This window comes from Notamacropus eugenii, chromosome 1 (genome assembly GCF_028372415.1).
Source record: "Notamacropus eugenii isolate mMacEug1 chromosome 1, mMacEug1.pri_v2, whole genome shotgun sequence".
NCBI lineage: Eukaryota > Metazoa > Chordata > Mammalia > Diprotodontia > Macropodidae > Notamacropus > Notamacropus eugenii.
Window position 1 is genome coordinate 256,252,382 of NC_092872.1, and position 21,512 is coordinate 256,273,893.

Consider the following 21,512-nt stretch of genomic DNA (forward strand, 5'->3'; position numbering starts at 1 on the left):
GGACTTACAGTTTAGCACAAGGAGTGATTTCTAGTCCAACTGTTTCAGTGTAGCTACAATTCTGGCTCTATTGCCAGCCTCTTTCTAGCTCTTTGACCCAATTTCCTCACAACTGCTGGTCTGCCTTAAAATTCATGCTAGTTATTTTACTTTTATTTGCCTGTTATGTCTCAGGTCTTACTGAGACAAGTCTCTCCTTCAAATTGTCTCTGGAGGTAAGATCAGAATCATCCAGTGCCAGAGCAGGAACACACTCTAGGTGTCCAATGTGGTCGCTAGGGCTCAGAAAGTGGCAGGGACTTGCCAGGGATCACCCAGGACCAGTCAAGTCTAGCCTCAGACTTGCAGGTTCAGCACTCATTCCACCATAATCAGGTCTACTTGTGACTGAGGTTGGTTTTTGTTTTTAAATAGCAACTCCCAGTTTTGGTGTTTGCTATGTGAATATAGGTTGGACCTCAACAGCCCATCTCCAAGTGATTGATCTTAGAGGCTCCTCTTATTTTAGCCCCAGTCAGGGTCCTGGACTGTTTAGATTCACTAATGGTATCTGGTTAAACTTTGACTCAAGATTCCTCCTGTCTTCATTTAGTTCATGTCCATTTAACACCAGGATCACAGACTTTCAAGGGAGCAAAGAGTCTGCTGCTGAAAATGTAATCCACTGTTGCCAAATTTCTTGTCCTTCAGACCTCTGCTTAAGAGGTCTGGGTGTGTGTCTCCTGAAAAGCTGTTACTCGCTTATAAGCAGCAGCTCCATGGCAGGAGGCAATAAATCAGCTAGATGTCAGCTTTCAGCCCACTCCTAGTAACTGTCTTGGCCTTTCAGTGTTTCTGTTGTGGACTGCTGATTAGGGGATGTGAAGCTGTCTACAGGCTGACCTCTGTCTCACTGAAAGCATCTTAATTATGGACAAGCAGCAGTATGCAGTGGAAAGCCACTGGAATCAGAAGACTTGGGTTCAAGTCCCAGCTTCATTCTATACTTACTATGTGCCATTTGAAAATCAGGAAGACAATCCCTGCTCTACTTGCCTTATATGACTGTTGTGAAGATCAGTGGTGACAGACGTAATGTACTACAGAAAGGTCAATGCAGACTCAGTGAGTCTGGGATTTCAGATGAGTTGTCTGCCATGTTTTGATTTTTTTCTATTTATTTTTTAAAATAGTATTTTATTTTCCCCCAATTACATGTCAAGAAAATTTTTAGCATTCATTTTTACAAGATTTTGAGTTCCAAATTTTTCTCCCTCACTCCCACCCTTCCTGGGAGCTCTTCCAAAAATGGTAGGCAATTTGATGTAAGTTATATACATGTGCCATCATGTAAAACATTTCCATATATGCCACAGTTGTGAAAGAAGAAACAGGTCAAAAGGAAAAAAAATCACAAAACAGGAATTAAGTGAAGAAAAAAATGCTTTGATCTGCATTCAAAATTCATCAGTTCTTTGCTGATGCAGATAGCTTTTTCCTTTTTGATTCCTTTGTGTTGCCAAGAGTTAAGTCCTTCAATAGTTGATCATCATGCAATGCTGCTGATACTGTGTACAATGTTTTTCTGGTTTTGCTCATTTAATTTTGCATCACTTTGTACAAGTTCTTCCAGGTTTTTCTGAAATCTGCCTGTTCATCATTTCTTATTGCACAATAATATTCCATTACATTGATATATCACAGTTTGTTCAGCTATTCCCCAACTGATAGGCATTCCCTCAACTCCCAATATTTTGCTACCGTGAAAAGGGCTGCTATAAATATTTTTACATATGTAGGTTCTTTTCCCTTTTTTATGATCTCTTTGGGATATGGAACTAGTAGTGGTATTGCTAGATCAAAAGCGTATGCACAGTTTGTGGCCCTTTGGGCATAGTTCCAAATTGCTCTTGAGAGTGGCTGGATCAGTTCACAACTCCACCAATAGTGCATTAGTGTCCCAATTTTCCCATATCCTCTCCAACACTTTCATTTTCCTTTTTTTGTCATATTAGCTAATCTGGTAGGTATGAGGTAGTATCTCAAAATTGTTTTAATTTTCATTCTCTAATCAAAAGTTATTTAGAGTACTTCTTTATACACCTATAGATAGCTTTGATCTCTTTATCTGAAAACTGTCTTTGACCATTTATCAATTGGGAATGGCTTGTACTCTGAAAATTTGATCCAATTCTCTATATATTTGAGAAATGAGGCCTTTATCAGAGACACTTGATATAAAGGTTGTTTCCCAGCTATCTGTTTTCCCTTTAATCTTGGTTGCATTGGTTTTGTTTGTACAAATCCTTTGTAATTTAACGTAATCAAAATGATCCATTTTCCATTTCATAATATTCTCTATCTCTTGTTTGGTCATGAATTCTTCCCTTTCCCATTGATCTGACAGGTAAACTAACTATTCCTTGTTCTTCTAATTTGCTTATGGTGTCACCTTTTATGTCTAAGTCATGTGCCTATTTTGACCTTATCTTGGTATACAGTGTGAGATGTTGATCTATACTTAGTTTATTTCCTATTGTTTTCCAGTTTTCTCAGCCCTTTTTGTCAAATAGTGAGTTCTTATCCCAAAGGCCAAGATCTTTTGATTTATCAAACAAGTGTACTTGCCTTACTATGGTCATTGACTACTGTGTCTTGTGTACCTAATCTAATCCACTTATCCATCACTCTATTTCTTAGCCAGTACCAGACAGTTTTGATGATTACTGATTTATAATTTGAGATCTGTTATTGCTAGGTCATTTTCCTTTGTATTTTTCCCCATTATTTCTCTTGATACTGGCTTTTTGTTCTACCAGATAAATTTTGTTGTTATTTTTTCTACCTCTTATCACCTAAGTACTGCTTTGGCTGTATCCCATAAATTTTGGTATATTGTCTCATTGTTGTCATTCTTTTTAATGAAATTACTGATTGTTTCTATGATTTGTTCTTTGACCCACTTACTCTTTAGGATTAGATTAATTTTCAATTAATTTTTAATCTATCTTTCCAAAGCCCTTTGTTGAATGTAATTTTTATTGCATTATAGCCTGAAAATAATACATTTAGTATTTCTGTCTCTCCACATTTGATTTTGAGGTTGTTATACCCTAATAACGTGGTCAGTTTTTGTATAGGTGCCATGTGCTGCTGAGAAAAAGGTATATTCCTTTCTGTTCCCAATCAGTTTTCTCCAAAGGTCTGACATATTTAACTTTTCTAATATTCTCTTCACCTCCTTAGTTTCTTTCTTGTTTATTTTTTAGTTGGATTTATTGAGATCTGAGAGGGACAGTTGAGGTTACCCACTAGTATAGTTTTGCTGTCTATTTCTTCCTGCAACTCAATTAACTTCTCCTTTAAGAATTTGGATGCTATACCACTTGGTTGTTTATATATATATATATATATATATATATATATATATATATATATATACACACACACACATACACACACATGTTTAATTACTGACATGGCTTCACTGTCTATGGTACCTTTTAGCAAGATGTAGTTTACTTCCATATTTCTTTTAATTGGGTCCATTTTTGCTTTTACTTTGTTGGAGATCAGGATTGCTACCTCTGCTTTTTTTTTAAACTGCTGAAGCACAAGATATTCTGCTCCAGCCCCTTGCCTTTATTCTGTGTTTCTGTTTCAAGTGTGTTTCTTATAAACAGCATATTGTAGGATTCTGATTTTTGATGCATTCTGCTTATATGCTTCCCTTTTATGGGAGAGTTCATCCCATTCACATTCACATTCACAGTTATGATTACTGTATATTTACCTCCATCCTATTTTTTCCTCCTGTTTGTCTTCTCTTTAATCCTTTCCCTCCTCACCAGGGTTTTGCTTCTGTCTACTACCTCCCCTGATCTGCCTTCCCTTCTGTCAGTACCACATCCCCCCTTACTTATTAGTCTCTTCCCCTCCTACCTCCCTGTCTCATAAGATAGATTTCTACATTCAACTGATTGTGCATATTATTTCTTTTTTTGAGTCAATACTGAAGTGAGGTTTAATTGATACCCACCACCCAATCTTTCCATCTTTCCCTCCACTAGAATAGGTCTTTCATGCTTCTTCATGTCAAATGATTCACTTCATTCTACCTTTCTCTTCCTTTTGCACCCAATGTATTCTTCTTTCTACTCCCTTATTTTTTTATGTCATTCCCTTAAATTCATCTTATACCTGTATCCTTTATCTATGTATATTCCTTCTAGCTGTACTATTAGTGATACAATTTTTAAGAATTAGAAGTATTATCTTTCCATGCAGGAATTTAAACAGTTTAGCTCTATTGAATCCCTTATGTTTTCTCTTCCCTTTTTACATGTTTATACTTCTCTTGGATCTTGATATTAGAGATCAAATTTTTGGTTTAATTCTGGTCTCCTTATAAAAGCTTGAAATCCTTCTATTTCTTTAATGATCATTTTTTTTCTCCTTGATGCTTTATGCTTAATTTCACTGGGTGATTCTTGCTTGTAGACCTAGCTCCTTTGCCTTCCAGAATACCATGTTCTATGACTTCTAATCTTTTTTTATTTTTTTTATTTTTTTTATTTGTTAATGTTTAACAATCACTGCCATACAATTGCGATTTTGTCCCCCCTACCTACCCCCCACTACCCCCCTCCCTCCCCACGACTGCATACAATTCTGTATAGATTCTACATATACTTTCCTATTGAGTATATTTTCACTATAGTCATGCTATGTAGTCAGACTAAGATAAATGAAAGAAATCGTATAACAAATCAGAACATGATACACAAACACATACACATACACAGACATGATCTGCTACATTATGTGAGTGACTTCCATATTTCTCTCTCTGAGTGTGGAAGGCATTTTGCCTTGAGAACCACCATTAGGATTTTTTTTTTTTTGTAAGAAGTTCTTGTGTTATTACAAAATTCTAAGTCTACCAGAAAAAACTCTCACACACTGTGGTCGTTGCTGTGCATAAAGTTCTCCTGGTTCTGCTCCTTTCACTCAGCATCAGGTCATATAAGTCCTTCCAGGCCTCTCTGAAGTCTTCTTGTTCATCATTTCTTATGGCACAATAGTACTCCATTACATTCATATACCATAATTTATTCAGCCATTCCCCAATTGATGGGCATCCCCTTGACTTCCAGTTTTTGGCAACTACATAGAGTGCTGCTATAAATATTTTTGTACATGTGGGACCCTTTCCCATTTTTATGATCTCTTGGGGATATAGTCCTAGTAGTGATATTGCTGGGTCAAAGGGTATGCACATTTTTGTAGCCCTTTGGGCATAGTTCCAAATTGCTCTCCAGAATGGTTGGATGCGCTCGCAGCTCCACCAACAATGAATTAGTGTTCCAACTCTCCCACATCCTCTCCAGCATTTATCATTTTCTTGTTCTGTCATGTTTGCCAATCTTATAGGTGTGATGTGGTACAACTTCTAATCTTTTAATGTTACACCTGCTAAATCCTGTGTGATTCTGATAATGGTTCCCCAATATCTGAATTGTTTGTTTCTGGCCACTTGCAATATTTTTTTCCTTGACCTGGTAGTTCTGGAATTTGGCTATGATGTTCCTTGGAGTTTTTATTTTGGAATCTCTTTCTTGAGGTTATCGATGGTTTTTTTTTCAATATCTATTTTGCTCTCTGGTTCCAGGATATCAGAATAGTTTTCCTTGATAATTTCTTGAAAGATGCTGTCTTTCTTTTGATTATGGCTTTCAGGTAGTCCAATGACTCTGACATTGTCTCTCTTGGATCTATTTTCCAGGTCAGTTGTTTTTCCATGAGATACTTTACATTTTCTTCTATTTTTTTCATTCTTTTGAACTTGTTTGATTGATGCTTGATGTCTCATAAAGTCATTAGCTCCTACTTGCCCAATTCTAACTTTTAAGGAGTTGTTTTCCTCAATTAGCTTTTATGCTTTATTTTCTATTTGGCCAATTGTATTTTTTAAGGAATTGTTTTCTTCAGTGGATTTTTGTATCTCCTTTTTCATCTGGCCAATTGTACTTTTTAAACAGTTGTTTTCTCTTTCTAAACTACTGACTTTTTCATAATTCTCTTGCATCACTCTCATTTCTTTTTCTAATTTTTCCTCTGCCTCTCTTATCTGATTTTTAAGCTCCTTTTCAAGCTCTTTCATGGGTTTTCTGGGCATGGTGGGGACTCATTCCCATTTTTTCCTCTAGGGTTTTGCGCACAGCTCTTCTGACCTTGTTGTCCTCTTCTGAGTTTGTGTCTTGATCTTCTCTGTCACCATAATAACTTTCTGTGATCAGATTCTTTGTTTTTTTCCCATTCTTTTCAATTTGAGCTCTATTCCTGCAGTGGAAGGGGCACTGTCTCAGTATTCTTGTGTCAGGGGCTGCAGGTCCTGACTGTTTACCTAGTGCTGCACTGATGTTGCCCTGAGGACCTCGGGGAATCCTTGTATCTGTTGCTGTGCTGAGGGGTGGGATGGGGGGTGGCTGGCACTGCTAGAGGCTGCAGGGGTCTGGCTGCTTATCTGGGGCTGGGCTGAGCTCCTAGTGCTGGTGTGTGGTTGTTGGGGTTTTCTGAGTTTTCTTGTGGCTACACTGAAGCATGTGATGGTTCTCAGAGCAGGAATCTGCTGATTCCCCTGGCTATGCTGAGGCACGTAGGGGATCCTGGTGCTTCACCTCACTGGGACTCAGGATCTATTGGTGGTTTGCTGAGGTGGGGCTTGCTGCTGGTTTGCTTCCTGTCCTGGACTGAGCTCCCCTTTTAAACAACTGAGACAGACCTTTCCTGCCGATCTTCTAAGTCTCTTGGGATCAGAGACTGTTTCACTCTTTTTGCTGGTTCTGCTGTTCCACAATTTGTTTGGGGATGCCATTTTATGGCTTTTTGGAGGTGAATATGAGAGAGTTACTGCGATTTACTTCTTACTCTGCCATCTTGGCATCTGGAACTCTGTTTTGATATTTTGAATGAGAACAGTTAATGAGAATTAACTGAGGGATAATTTTCAACACATACAGACCCTTTTTTTCTTCCTTTTCCTTTCTGGTAAGTGCTTTGAAAATATTAAAGTATTATAGAAATATGAGTTATTGTTAAGAAAGCACCTGTTTTGAGCAAAGGAATTGGAGATACAAGGATAGGTAAAATTGGGCCCCTTCCCTCACAAAACTTTACTTGGGCTTGACTTGGAAATTTCAAATTAAATTTGTTAAATTTCTCAGTAAATTTCTCAGTGTCTGTTAAGGAGTCCAAACCACTTGTTCTCTATAATAATTACCACTCTTATTTGGCCAAGGATGATATGAATACATTAACTATTTTCTTAGTGATTTTAAATCTCAGAGCATTAGAATCCATTGGTAGGATTCTCTGATCCTTGTGGGGTGGGCTGGTGGTGGAAATGAGATCTGAGTACTGATTGCTAAAGGGAAGCAAACTAATCCAGTCAGAGGGAGAGAGAATTGTCTTAGAGAAGGAAGGCATAATCCAAGTCAACAAGAGCATCTAGGAGAGAAAGCAGAATGTCAGGTCAGGTCAAGTGAGCATGACCTTAATCTAATAGTAGGATAGGAGTTAGAAGGAATTTGTAGCAGTGGTATAAAGCTGAAGCTCAACAGGACATTACAGAATCTCAAAAACTTAGAGTTAGAAAAGACTTCAACAAGGACAAGTGAATCCAACTTAAACCTGACTGAGAAGTATTTGGAGGACACAGGAGATACCAGGAAAAGAGTCATCTCTCTCTCAAGCAACTTCTCTTCCCAAGATAACAGTGTCTCCTGGGGGCCATGCTCCCTGCATACTCTGAGAGTGACCAAAGTCAAAAAGTGATCTCTCTGTGAACCACAAATGAATCCAAATGAGGGCAAATCTTTGAGCTTGGCAGAACTCTCATCTCCGCAGAGGCACTGCACTGTGGGCACTGAACCAAGGCTACTCTCTGGCCTTTAGTGGCTTGGCTGACCGCCCCTACAGGTCACTACCGGACACTTCTTTCCCTTCCTGCTATTCCTTCCAGACAGCTCCAATCCTAGGTAAGTTGGTTTCCTTCAGGATGTTTGACATGTAACCTCATAAATGCTTCTAAACATTTCTACAGGTCTGTGGAATAAAAAACCCAGTCCTTTGTGAGAAGCTATGGCTCACTCTAAACTACTCTGCTGTGAAACTTGCTGGGAAAGGAGGTAGAACAATGAAAGTTTCATTTTACCTAATGAGAACTTGGTGACTTCTAGCACAAAAAGTTTTCCCTTTAGTCTGGCTGTCAAATTTCTTCATCCTGAATCTAGCTAGGTCATTCACAGAATGTATTAAGGCAAACAAATCCACAAAAATTGTTTTCAATTAGAGAACTTCTACTTGGTAGAAAAACCACATTTTTCTTCATTTTGCTAATATTGAGTGTAATTTAGTCTCCAATTGGTCACACCTTTAGATTCCTCACTAAATGAAATGTATTTTTGTTTTATGAACAAAACAATATCTGTTACATAAAGAAAGAAACCAGAAAGCTAGATACTTGTATGTTAAAAAGCCTCTGCCAACTCATCCTTTGACAAATAAAGTGAAAGCTAGGCCTTGGAACCTGTTCTGTTACAAAGCGGGTTTGGTTTCAGATCTCTGCTACTTTGGGGTTTCATCTCAAAGAACTGGTGCTGAAATTTACAAAATGGGCGTGACTCCAGACAGCTTGCTTCTGAGGAGAATAAGATAAAGTAAGATTGTTTGAGCAGGTATTAAGCATCCTCTGAATAGTCAGAAAGCTAAAATGTGTTTCTGGAAAAACTGTTTGCCTCAAAACACAGTGTACATCTTTTAGCACCAACAGATGTTTGCAAGGTTGGAAATCAATGGCTTTTTCTCCCCCTTTAAGGGAATAGTCTGAGTCAAAGTTTCCTTGGATCCTTTATAGAATCACAGACTGATGGAGTTGGATGAGTCCTTGAAGCACAATGAAGCCAAATGTATTGCACACCCCTGCTCATCTGTTGCAATATGGTAGGCTTCTCTACCTCCCACCACTCCAAACCATAGCTGCCAGACTAAAACACAAGCTTGACCCAGTCATCCCCGCCCTTCACTACACTTTAGGAGTTCCTTTTTACTTCTACGATCAAACAGAGGTTTCTGCCTTCCTACTTTGTAGTGTTGTAGGATACAGCTGAGGGGGGACTGGCTCTGAAAACCCCATTGAACTCTCTTTGAATCTTATCACTTGATCTAGCATTCCCCTAAGGCTATAATCCCCTCAACTGGCCTTTCATTCTCCCTATGCCCAATTCTCTGTTACCCTTAACCTAGACCAGGCCTTCACTGTCCATTACCTCCAGACTGTCTCCACTACTTCCCACCCTAGATCTTAAATCCCACTCTCTTGGTTCCAGGCCTCTGACTTCTAGTTACTCCTGCCTACTGACCACTCCCATTAAGATCCTTCCTAGACCCCGCCCCCAATTACCCTATACTACTTGGCCAACCCTAAGTCTTTCTGTATATAAGATCCATCTTGTTTCCATAAAAGTGTTCAGATTCAATCTGGACCACTTACATTAGTGATACAAATGTTCAGATTCCTTAAGAGTCTGGTCAATATGGTGGATCTTTAATAAACCTTGCTTTTCTTTGGCGGAAAGAAGTCTTGGATTGAATTCATTCAGGTAGGACCCATGTGTCGCTATTTCAGGGTCCCAGTATACCTAAACCTCAACACAGACAAATTGGTTTTCTTGCTGCTCACACTCAGTGCTTCCTCTTCCAGGGACCTGGAACTGCTTCCCTGGTTCTCCTTTATCCCTGGAATGCTCTCCTTCCTTTCCTTTATATCTTGGCTTCTCTGGCTTCCTTTAAGAGCCATCTCAGATTCTACCTTCTGCCTGAGGTCTTTCCCCCAGTGGCTTGTATCCTGCTCTCCAACATGACCTTAAGTCTACTTTGTATGTGTTTTATATATGGCTATGTAGGTTCAGGTGGTCTCCCATGAAAACAGAAGATCCTTGAGGGCAGGTACCATTTCATTTTTGCCTTATGTAATGTCTGGTACAAAATAGGTGCTTTGTAAATGATAGATCAATGGATAAATGGAGAAACTGAGGCTCAGAGAACGAAAGGACTCATCCCAAATGACATGATTATTTTGGGATAGCAAAGAACAGAACACAGGTCTTCTGACTGCTGGCCCAATGGCTCTTTCCATTTGATTATATTTCTTCCTTTTTCACAGCAATTAATCTGAATAATCCTTATGCTTCTTTGGTAACTTTTGTCTTCCTTCACTTAAATCCAATTCATCTGCAAGTCATGGCGCCACCTTCTAGATATCATGGTCTTCTTCAAGAAGGAAGGACAAACAGCAATCTTAGCTCATGGACAGTGACTAGATGATATAAAAATTCATTACAGAGAAAACAATTCCTGAAGATCCTCCCCCTCCAAATTCCTGGCTTCTCTCAAAACTCAGCTTATTCAGGAAGACTTATGGGGAGCTCCTCCTGCCACCTTCCATGTGTGTTGTCTTTTTGAGAATCAGCCTGGTTTCCTTGATGTCATTGTATCCCTAGCATAATTTCTGGCACATAGCACAAAGCAAGAATACTTGTTGATTAAGATTAGCCTTCCCTCAACAAACATGCAGTGAATGTACCTGGATTAATTAACTTAGTAAGAACAGCTCTTAAGCTCTTATTTCCATTGCTCTTTGAGGTTTACAGAGGCATGGTGAGGAAGGCAGTACAAATATTCCCATTTCATAGATAAGGAAAGTAAAGGGTCTGAGACACAACTAGTTAACAGTGGAGTCAGGTCATGAATTCAAATTTCCTGACTCTAAGTCCATATTTTTTAAGGTAAGAGGCTTTAGCACATACTAGTTTTGTAAGGAGTAGATAAATAATTATCCAATGGTAGAGCCTTTTATTAAAAAAAAACTGGTTTTTAGAGAATGGTAGCTCCAGAGGTATGTACTAAGGCTTCTCCCACAATAACCTTCACTAACTGAAATGAATATGCAAAATCCCTTATTCCCAATATGGAAATGTGCAGACAGACAAATCATCTGTCATTCCCTTAATTTAATTATCAGACCACATTCAATTATCTAATATAAAATGCAAATGAAGTGAATGGTTGACAGCATATCCTAATTATGTTCATTATAATAATTAAATAGGACAGAATTTAGAAAGAGAAATGAAAGAGCCATAAAACACATGGAGATTTTTAATTAAAACAACAACATTTTAATTAGAAACTGTAATACTACAGTAAATAGATGATTGGCTTAATCAAAGATACGGACATTAATTTTATTACACAGGTTCCTCTATGGTGGCCATCCTTAGTGCCAGGGGACCTGTTCCCTTCAGTTAATAGGCTAAATGGTGGCAGATACAAAGGATCAATTTAATGGACAAGCCTTGATGCAAAGTAACTGCACAGTAAAACTACCTTCCTTTACAGCCCCATATCCCAATCCCCAGCTTTATAAAAATAAAAGTGCAAGCTGTCTCTGCAGTTGGGTCTGAAAGGGGGCTGAATAATGGGGCAGAAGCACTAAAAAAAAATTATTCCTCGTCCCCCTCTGAAATAGCTTTGATTTCTTGATGGTTTGGAAATCTGCTTTCAGTTCAACAAAACCAAATATTCATTGGAGAGTATGAGTTTCAGGCTGAGAGTCAGGAGAACTGGACTCTATTCTTGGCTCAGATATCTAATTCATTGTGGCCCCAGGGGCACTTTCCAGGCCTCAATTCCCTCATCTGAACAATGGAATTATGAATTTCGACTTTACTTTTAATAGGACTGTTGTCAGGATCACTATTTGAAGTAAGAAGGTGAGAACTGAAATCCTAGTGCCATCCTTATGATCTGGATGACTGTGGGCAAGTTGCTCCTTGCTAGCTCTGACTTTTCTCATCTATGAGAGGGTTGGCCTATATGTTTTCTACAGGTGTTTTCAGCTCCATCCCTCTATCCCTGACTGCACCCCAGGTCTCTATCTTGGGTTCTCTTTTCTTTGTCCTCCCCTCTCTTGGTGACCACTAGCACTTAAGAGGTCAATGAATGCCTCTAGGCAAATGGCTCCCAGATCTAGAAGCATCCAGCTTTCAACTGTTTCGGGGAGCTCTGGTCCTGTTACCAACTGGTTTCTGAACATTTCTACCTAACTGTCCCATAGGCATCTTAAATTCAACATGCCCAAAACAGATCTCAATCTGTACCTATAAACGTATCCCTCTTTCTCATATCTCTGTTGGACTTAGATTTCAATACTGAATCTTGATTCCTATTCTCAGTATGACCATAGGCCAGCACCTTCTGTCTCCCTGGCCATCAGCTTCTTCCTCTATAAGACAAGCAGGTTGGACCAGATGATCTGGATAGTCCCCTCCAGCTCCTATGATCCCATCTCTGATGGGGCTCTACCATTCTTCTGGCACCCTGATTCATAACCTTGCAGGGGGGAGGCTTGGCTTTTTCCTCTCCCTCTCCCCTTTATCCAATCAATTCCCAAGTCATGGACCTGCTAATTCTCCAGTCTCTTTTGCATCTGTCCCTCCATCCAGACTCTGAATCCACCCTCCTTTCCATCCTTTTTGCAATTCTGGCAGCTGTCCCTCTTCCAAGTGTCTTGTTTTTTTCTTTTCCCTCTCCACCTGCTAATTTGCTGTCAGTGGAAACCTAGGAAAAACTAAGGAGGCACCAGCCAAATTTTAATTTATATCTGCTTCAGAATCAGAAGGCTTTGGGTAGGGTAGATCTGGCTTGTCTTATGGGAACAAGAATAGTAGGACTTGGGGAAGCTGATTCTATACTGCTCAGAGGCCTCAAAAACAAAATAAATTGATTTTGGTGTCCCTGACCTCTTTGGAATGGATGAGGCTATTGAATGTTTGAGCTCTGGACATGGGCGGCGGGGCACACTCTTCTTCCTGAAGGGCATTATTTCCAGGTCCCCAGGTTTAGTCCTGCATCCTTTTTCAAGGAGGTCAGTATCTGGTGTACAGTCTTTCTCTCCAGCCCAACCTTATATTAGGAAACTTCAAGACATACACTAATGTTCCCTCAGACACACTGGCCTCTCAGAACCTCAAAATCCTCACTGCTCACGACTGATGGCTTCTTGCCATCTCAGCCACATACAGAGATGGTCACAACCTCAAGCCCAGTATCACCCATTAGTGCTTCATATCCATGATCAGGAATTCTGAAATGCTTTTGTCCAACAATAATCTCTTATCATTCTATCTCTCCCAATGTTTTACTCCTCTTAAACCTATTCTTCTTTCAAACTTTATTTTTCATTTGGAACCTAAACTCCAAAAACCAAAAGAATTTCATATACTCATCAAGAATACAAAAACAGGAATGTACATGAAACCATGAATATTCATTTGATACTATAAAATATATAGATCTATAAAATCATTATTTCGTCCTACTTTAAAAACTATCCTATGTCTCTGTACTTCCCTCTGTTCCCTTCTGTGCATTTAACAAAGTTTTGATGACCTTTTTTTGGCATTTACTATGGCTACCTCTTGGGGCAGCTAGGTGGCTCAGTGGGTAGAGTGCCAGGAAATTCAAACTTGGCCTCAGACACTCACTAGCGGGGTGACCGTGGGCAAGTCATTTAATCCTGTTTGCCTTAGTTTCCATATCTGTAAAATGAGCTGGAGAAGGCAACGGCAGACCATCCTAGAATAGCAGCATTGTGAAGAAAACTAGCTGGGCCAGCCTTAAGAACTTTGATCAGTGCCATAACCAGCCATGTCTCCAGAGAATGTGTTATGAACCTTGGCATCCATCTCCTAACAGAGGCAATGAAATCAAGGCACAGAAAGAGTCAGACATTTTTGGATGTGGCCAGTGGCTGGACTCATTTTGCCTGACTCTTTATTTGTGTAAGGTTGTTTTTTCTTTCTCTCAGTTTGTAATTGAGGATAGGTGAGGTAGCACCTCTACCTCTGCCTCCTTATAATTTTATATGTTACCATCGTACTCCATTAGAGTTACAACCATGGTTTGTTTAGCTATTTCCTACCCTAGATGCTGGTTCTTTCTTTCTTTTCTCCCAACTTTAACCCCTCCTTCAGGATCAGTAATTTTTGCTTTTCACTATTCCCTCACTGATCTTATCCTCCTTAATTTTTAAGATCTGAGGATTCTCATCCCAATTCCCACTTTCACAGGTGAGTCTATGGTCTCAGAGGACGGCTACATCTCCCTCTCAATGCTCTAAATGTTATCCCTAAGAAGTCAGGGATGATTTTCTAATGCCACTGATTCAAGCCCCCCGCTGGTGTACTTCCAACACTATCAGGTGAGAACTAATTTAGTCAGTTAAATAGCTTTTAGAAAGGAGTTTCCTAAAAAGGCTAAGCATCAGAACAATTGGTACCAAATGCCCTTCCAAAAATCTGTGTCATCCCCTCCCACAAGTACATACAGTGTCCAGGGGAAAGGGGGCTCAAGCTTGAAGAACTCATGGGGCCAAGTGCTAACTCACAGCTCCTGGGTGTTAGGAGCTTTTTCCTCTCATTTGTGGGGTGCTCAAGATCCATGCATGAAAGTGCAATCTGTCCTTGGCTCCCGATGCAGACATTGCCATCAGATATTGCTGTTCTGGGATTACAATCCTGGGGCACTGATGGTTAGGTAAGAAGTCCAAAGTCTTCCAGATCTCTTAAAGCTTGCAAGGTCCTCCTCAGGCCAGAGGAAGGGGAAGGGAGAACATACATGCCGAGGCCAAAGTTGAGCCCTTCCTCTTCCTTCCCTCACCTAGGTATATAGGTATATAATAGCACAACTATTATTTAATTTAATTTAATATATAATTAATATTAATATTTAATTATATTTTAATATATAATTAATAATTAATAATATAATGTAAATAGTTGTGCTTGCTCTAATTTGTGGAATCCTTCAATTCCAGCTAACTGGATGCTTTTATGTAGAACCCAGAGGACATGGCAAATCCCTCGACAAAGGGAACTGACCTCCTGTTTGGTGTTATCTCAATTCATAAAGTGGCCTTCAAAGACTTTTCATGCTTAGTCTAAGGTCTGTGATTGAGAGAGCAAATGATCATTTTCTTTAACTAGAGGAGAGTGAGACACTAAACTAAATATCAATCAATTCCTTTCATTCCCCTTTGCAGAAATGTATTCCTTTTTCCCTCTTTTCTATTTCCCCTCTTGAGAACAGAACCAGTCCATTCTCTTCCTTACCCCACTGCCACCCCGCCTCCCAGGACTTCTGGTTTGTTTTTTCATCTAACTCCCTTACTATTTTCTTGGAAGATGTTAAGGTTCCATGGTGACACTTGTTTCCTCTCTCCCTATTAGAATGTTGTACTCTATATTATCACACAGTGCCTTCTAATCTCTCAAAAAAAAATTACGCTTTTAGACTGCTCTGGACTCCTGTGTTTACACTGCAAATTTCTTACTCAGTTCTGGTCTTTTTATCACAAAGTTTTTTATTCCATCAAAGGTCATTTTTTCCTCTGTAGAATTATGCTCAGCATTCCAGGGGAAGTGATTCTTGGCTGTAAATTTATCTCTTTTGCCTTTTGTTACACTGTATATACTAAGATCTGTTTTTCAGGAGAAACTACCAGGTCTTACATGATACTAACTGTAATTCCACAGAACAATTTTTCTTGGGTGTTTGCCATATCGTTGTACATGGGAGTTCTGCATCTTGTTTATGACATTCTTTGGAATTTTCTCTTATAGTTTCCTTCACAAGTTGATTGGATTATTTCTTTTTCACTTTGTTTTTTGGTTCTAAACTGGGCAGTTTTCACTTATCGTTTATCATATAGCATTCAGGATTTAAAATAACATGGTTTTTAGGGAGTTGGGTGGTTCTTTAATTATCTCATCTTGACCTATTTCCAAGGTCAGTTGTTTTTGATATCAGAGAGCTGATGTTTTTGTCTACTTTTTCAATCTTCTGATTTTGTTCTAGTATTTCTTTCTTTCTGATGGAGTAAGTGATTTGCTTGGTCTCTTCTAGTTGGCAGAGTTTGTTATTTGGGTGCGATTTACCATTCTGTCTTTAAGCTACTTATTCTGCAGTTCTTTCCTCCAGAGCTTTTATTTTTTCTTGCTTTAATTCATTTCCCATCAACCACAAAACTTTTGGACTTTTCTGGAACTCTCTAGCAGGCCCCTGTTCTGTACACCTTCTCTTTCTCTCCACCCCTCACCCTTCCGTATTGTTAATGTATTGCTAATGGAATGGGAAGACCTTTTCCATCTATTAATAGGCTTGAGTGACCTGCTTGACTCATATGAGTCTAAGTCACATAGAACCTGTGGTAGGGGGAACTTGTCAAATGGGTGGAGCAGGAAGAGGTGAACAGAGCTGAGAGGACATGAGACAGAGAAGACAGAGCTGGGAAAGAGACAGGAAGCAAGCAGCTAGCTGTGCATAAGAGAGGGAGTGATTTTGCTTGAAGGAGTTGCTTTGTGGGAAGGCCTGATAATGTATATAGACATCTTGGTTACTAAGATGGACTTCTTTGTTACTATGATGGATTCGGTTTTATGGTGTTTGAATAAATGTCTTGGTTTCATGTTTGATGAAGAGAGTTTATATTTTGTGTATTTACCCTGGAACTATGCCTGCATATCCATAGCAGCTGCTGTGGGTATCACATTGGCGTTATACCTCTTACTTTTGTGTATTGCCTTCCCCCATTATAGTATAAGTTCCTGGAGGGCAGGGATTTTATAAGTAGGCACTGAATAAATGTTTATTAGTTGATTAACTAATAGGTATCATATGTATCCATGTAGTCCTTGTGAAAGATTCATTTTTGCCTTCGAGTCACTTCTTGCAATTATTATGGAGTCAATCATGTCTTTATAGCTCATCAGTTCAGAGCCAGAAGAGACCTTCCTGATTCTCTAGTCTAACACTCTCATTCTGCAGATGCACAGAACCAAGAGACTTGCTCAAGGTCATGGAAGTAAGTAGTAGCAAAGCTAGGGTTTGAAGCTGGTCCTCTGACTCCAAGTCTATCCCTGTGTAATCTTCCAAGCAACCTGGCTCTGCCTACACTTTCCTCCCTTTCCAATTTTGCTCTAATGGTTCAATATTACTCTGTCCTCTATTCTCAGATTCATTGTTTCCTTAATTCATTTGTAGCATAGGCCTCTCTGGGCCCCAAATTTGAATTACTCTTCCCCATTTGCCTCCTTGCTCCTGTTCACATGCTGCTGGGAGCTGCTATTAGTCATGCAACAGTCGTGAGTCCTCTACAAATGTATGTTATCTGATCTCAGCTGGGTCCTTACTGCAGCAAGGCAATCTTTAAAATGTCTCCCCAACTGATTCTGTATCCCCCTTCTTCATGGATACTGCCTTTCCTTCTCTCTGAGACTTCCACATCACTTTCCCTCTACCTTCCCAGCTGACAACCTTGCCTCCCCTCTCATCATGATTCTTGTCCTTTCCTTATTCTACATCCCAAAATTCTTTGATGTCATCCCTTTTTCCTTCTTCTTTTCTTCCAGTCTCTGACGTTCTCTTCTGTGTAGCACCTGATTCTATCCCTGCCTCAGAGGGTGCCTCTACAGTCATTTCCTTCTCTCTTTTCTCCATCAACGGTCTCATTTCCTTATGTTGTTGTTCAGCTGTTTTAGTCATATCCAATTCTCCATGACCTCATTTTGGGGTTTTCTTGGCAAAGAGGTTCATTCTCTGCTGCTTTCAAAAGTACATGTTTCCCTTAACCATAAAAACTTTCACATGCTCCTGCCAGCCCCAGTGACACCACCTATAGCTCCTTTTCTAGCCGATTCCTTGAAAATGATGTTCAGTCCCACTGAATTCACTTCCCCTACTCTCCCATACCCTTCCACTTATTGCAAACTGACTTCAGACCTCATCGCTCCCTTTAAACTGTTACTCCTTTGGAAGTGACCAAATATGACAGTCCTGACCTAGGTGCTGCACTGGATAGTGCCGCTCACCTTCTCCTCCTTCTGTGCTTCTCTCACTACCCCTGGACCACAAAAATCTTCTTTGGGTAGTAGTTGCAAGGCTTGATACAATGCCTTGCAGCATGATAACTGTCAGATGAAAAATATGTTACTGCTGATGACAACTAACAACAACAACCAATGATAACGCTGTCACTGGAGGAGGGCAGGGTGAGCCACTCACTAAGACCATGGAAGTTACAGAGAGATGGTGATCAGCAGTGGTTGGTGGAGGGAGCTTCTATCTCAATAAAATAACAAAAAGATCAAATAATGATTCAAATAATGAATCAAATAATTCAAATAATGAATCAAATAATTCTGTTACTTTTATTTAACTACAAAAAAGCAGCTATTTTATCCACCTGCCTGATAATCTAGAAAGTATTAAATACAAAAAAAAACAAACCATGGTGATTTGTCCCAGGCCCAATTTTTAACTGAACCCAATAAAAAAAGATGAGAAGAATGAGGTTATGAATGATAATAATAACTGAAGCCCCAAAGAAGAAGGATGTGGAAATTTACAGACATTTACAGACATACTTTGGAGATATTTTGGATTCTGTTCCAGACTACCACAAAAAGGCGAATATTGCAATAAAGCCAGTCACATGACATTTTTGGCTTCCTAGTGCATACAAAAGTTATGTTTACACTATATTGTCATTTAAGTGTGCAATAGTGTTATGTCTAAAAACACAATGTACAGACTTTAATTAAAAATACTTTATTGCTGAAAAATGCTAACCATCATCTGAGTCTTCAGAGTGTCAATGTCCTTTTGCTGGGAGAGGGTCTTGCCCTGATGTGGATGATTGCTGAATGATTGGGGTGGGGCTTGCTGAAGGCTGGTGCTGTGGCAATTTCTTAAGATAAAACAAAGAACTTTGTCCACTGATTGACTCTTCCTTTCACTTGAATACTTAGAGGCCATTGTAGGGTTACTAATTGGTCTAATTTCAATATTGTTGTGCTTTGGGGAATAGGGAGGCCCCAGAAGAAGAGAGAGAGAGAGATGGGGAAAGACCAGCTGGTGGTGGAGTCACTACACACACACACACACACACACACACACACACACACACACACACACACACACACACAGCCTTTATCAATGAAGCTTGCTGTCTTATATGGGTGCAGTTCTTGTCACCCCAAAACAATGACAACAGTAACATTACAGATCACTGTATCACCATAACAGATGTAAACAGATACAATAATAGAAAAGTTCGAAATATTGCAAGAATTATCAAAATGTGACATAGCAACATAATGTAAGCACATGCTGTTTGGAAAAATGATGCCAACAGACTTGTTTGACGCAGGGTTGCCACACACTTTCAGTTTGTAAAAAATGCAATATCTGTGAACTGCAATAAAGCACAGTGCAATAAAATGAAGCATGACTGCATAATATGGTCACAAGAAGAGCAACACAATAAAAATTAAAGTTTTGCAATCAAGTGAGAAACAGAAAGATTGTGCACTGTTGATATAAAAAATGAGGTGGTCAAAGGAGGTAATGTAGATTCTGTTTTCTCTGCAAAACTAGATAACATCCTTAAATGGTGGTCTGAATGCTTCCCAGTGGAACACAAATTGCTAGGAAAATACTTTGCCCGTTTCTACTAAGATGCAAGACCAATCTCACCTATCTTAACAGAAGGTATCAAATGTCTTATTAACCAAAGTGAGAACATCAGTGAATCCTCCAAATATAGTCTAATTATGTATTTGTGGACTTTATACAATACATTCAGGGATTCTATCACTAAAAATAACTCTAAAAATATCTATAAGATAATAATACATTGGCTGAGGAGCAAAAGAGAATGTGCCAAAAAGTCTCAGTGATGAAAAGAGCACTTGTTACTGATTTGGTAATTATCGAACAAGTTGTCTAAAAGTGCTGTGACATTTATAGTGCCCTTATTGATTATCACAATATATATGACCTAGTTCTGCATTCATGGCTGTGAGAATGTCAGAACATTTGATGTCTACATAGAAAACACTCCTCTATTTAAAACACACCACCAACATAATAGCATCAAGGATAATTAATATAAAACATGGCATCTTTTAGGGAGATAGTCTTCTCTGATTTGCCTCCTAGTCTTAAACCCATTTGTTAGGCCTAAGAAAAACAGGGTGTAACTTCTAACATTAAAGAGCATCTCCCTAATCCATCCACTGCCCTTGTCTTCCCTCTCCTGGCTCTCCTCCTATTTGTGAGAGAACTCTTTCATCCAGGTCATGTTCACTAACTATGAGTGTCCTAGCTGCCAGTGTCCTGGGCCATGGGCTCTTATTCCTCTAAGCGGACTTCCATGGATGAACAGTCATCTCTCTCCAGGGCTCTGGTCCTGCATCACCTGCCTTGTGGACATCTCAAAGATAGCCCATAAGCCATTCAGATTACTATGTCCCAAATGGGACTCATTCTCTTTCTCCTCAAATCCTCCTTTCTTCATTACTGCCCTTTTGCTATCAAGGGCACCAGCATTCTCCCAGTCACCAAGGCTCACACAGCCTCAGTACCTTTTCCATTCCTGCCCCATTGTAACCGCACACAGCTAATCTACTGTCTGGTCTTCATTTTTAACTTCACAACGTCTCTTCTATGTGTCTTCTCTCAAGTCACTGCTGGGTTCCTGACAGCAGCTTTGTGGCTGGTTTTCCCCACCCCAATTCCCCATTCCAAGTCATCCTCCATTCAGCTATAGAATGCAGATCAGATCATGTCACCCATAATCAATATACTCTCGTGGCGCCTCTAAGATCTAATAGAAAATCCTCCCTTTGCCATTTAAAGCCATTCTCAGCCTCTCCTATACTCCATGACTTGGCTACCCTAGACCTACACATCACCTTATCTCCAGTCTCTAAGCCTTTGCCCAAGCTCTGCCCTCTTCCAAAATGTTCTCCCTCCTCACCTCTGGCTCCTGGATTCTCTCAAGTTTCAGCAATTCTCACCTCTGACAGGGGTCTTCCATAGTCCCTCCCATGGCCAGTACCTCCTCCCTGAGATTATCTTCCATTTTTATTAAGTGTACACACATACATATATTGTCTATGTACATTTGCATGTGGTCTCCAACGTGAGAATGTGAGCTTCTTGAGGGCAGGGATCACACCCTTGTATTTCTTGATATTCTTAGTACTTAGCTTAGTGGCCACACAAAGAAAGTGCTTAATAAATGCTTGTTGACTGACGATATGAGGTTTATGGATGACATCAAGCTATGTGTATCCACTGAAAAATCCATTAAACAGTTTTTCCATCTTGTGGTATCTTTCTTCAATGATAAGCCTGAAAGCACTCTAGAAATGTGAGTTATCACCAGGTCTACTTCAGCCATATCAAGTGAAATACAAATGTGGTGTCCCTTGGAAGAGTAGACTGGCCCACTGTTTCCCAACATAACACCTAAGAGAATAAGTATTCAGTCTATACCATGATGGATGGCTTCATTAGGGCCAATTCTGCTTTTTCTCACTCTACTCAAACTCCCATTATCACCTGAG

At 39.6% G+C, this 21,512-nt stretch overlaps 1 protein-coding gene across 4 annotated transcripts in view; it reads right to left on the reverse strand.

The window, feature by feature from the left end:
• The window catches only part of SCAPER (S-phase cyclin A associated protein in the ER), a 406,759-nt gene that overhangs the window by 18,607 nt on the left and 366,640 nt on the right, over positions 1–21,512 (reverse strand). The gene's annotated exons all lie outside the window — the stretch shown is intronic.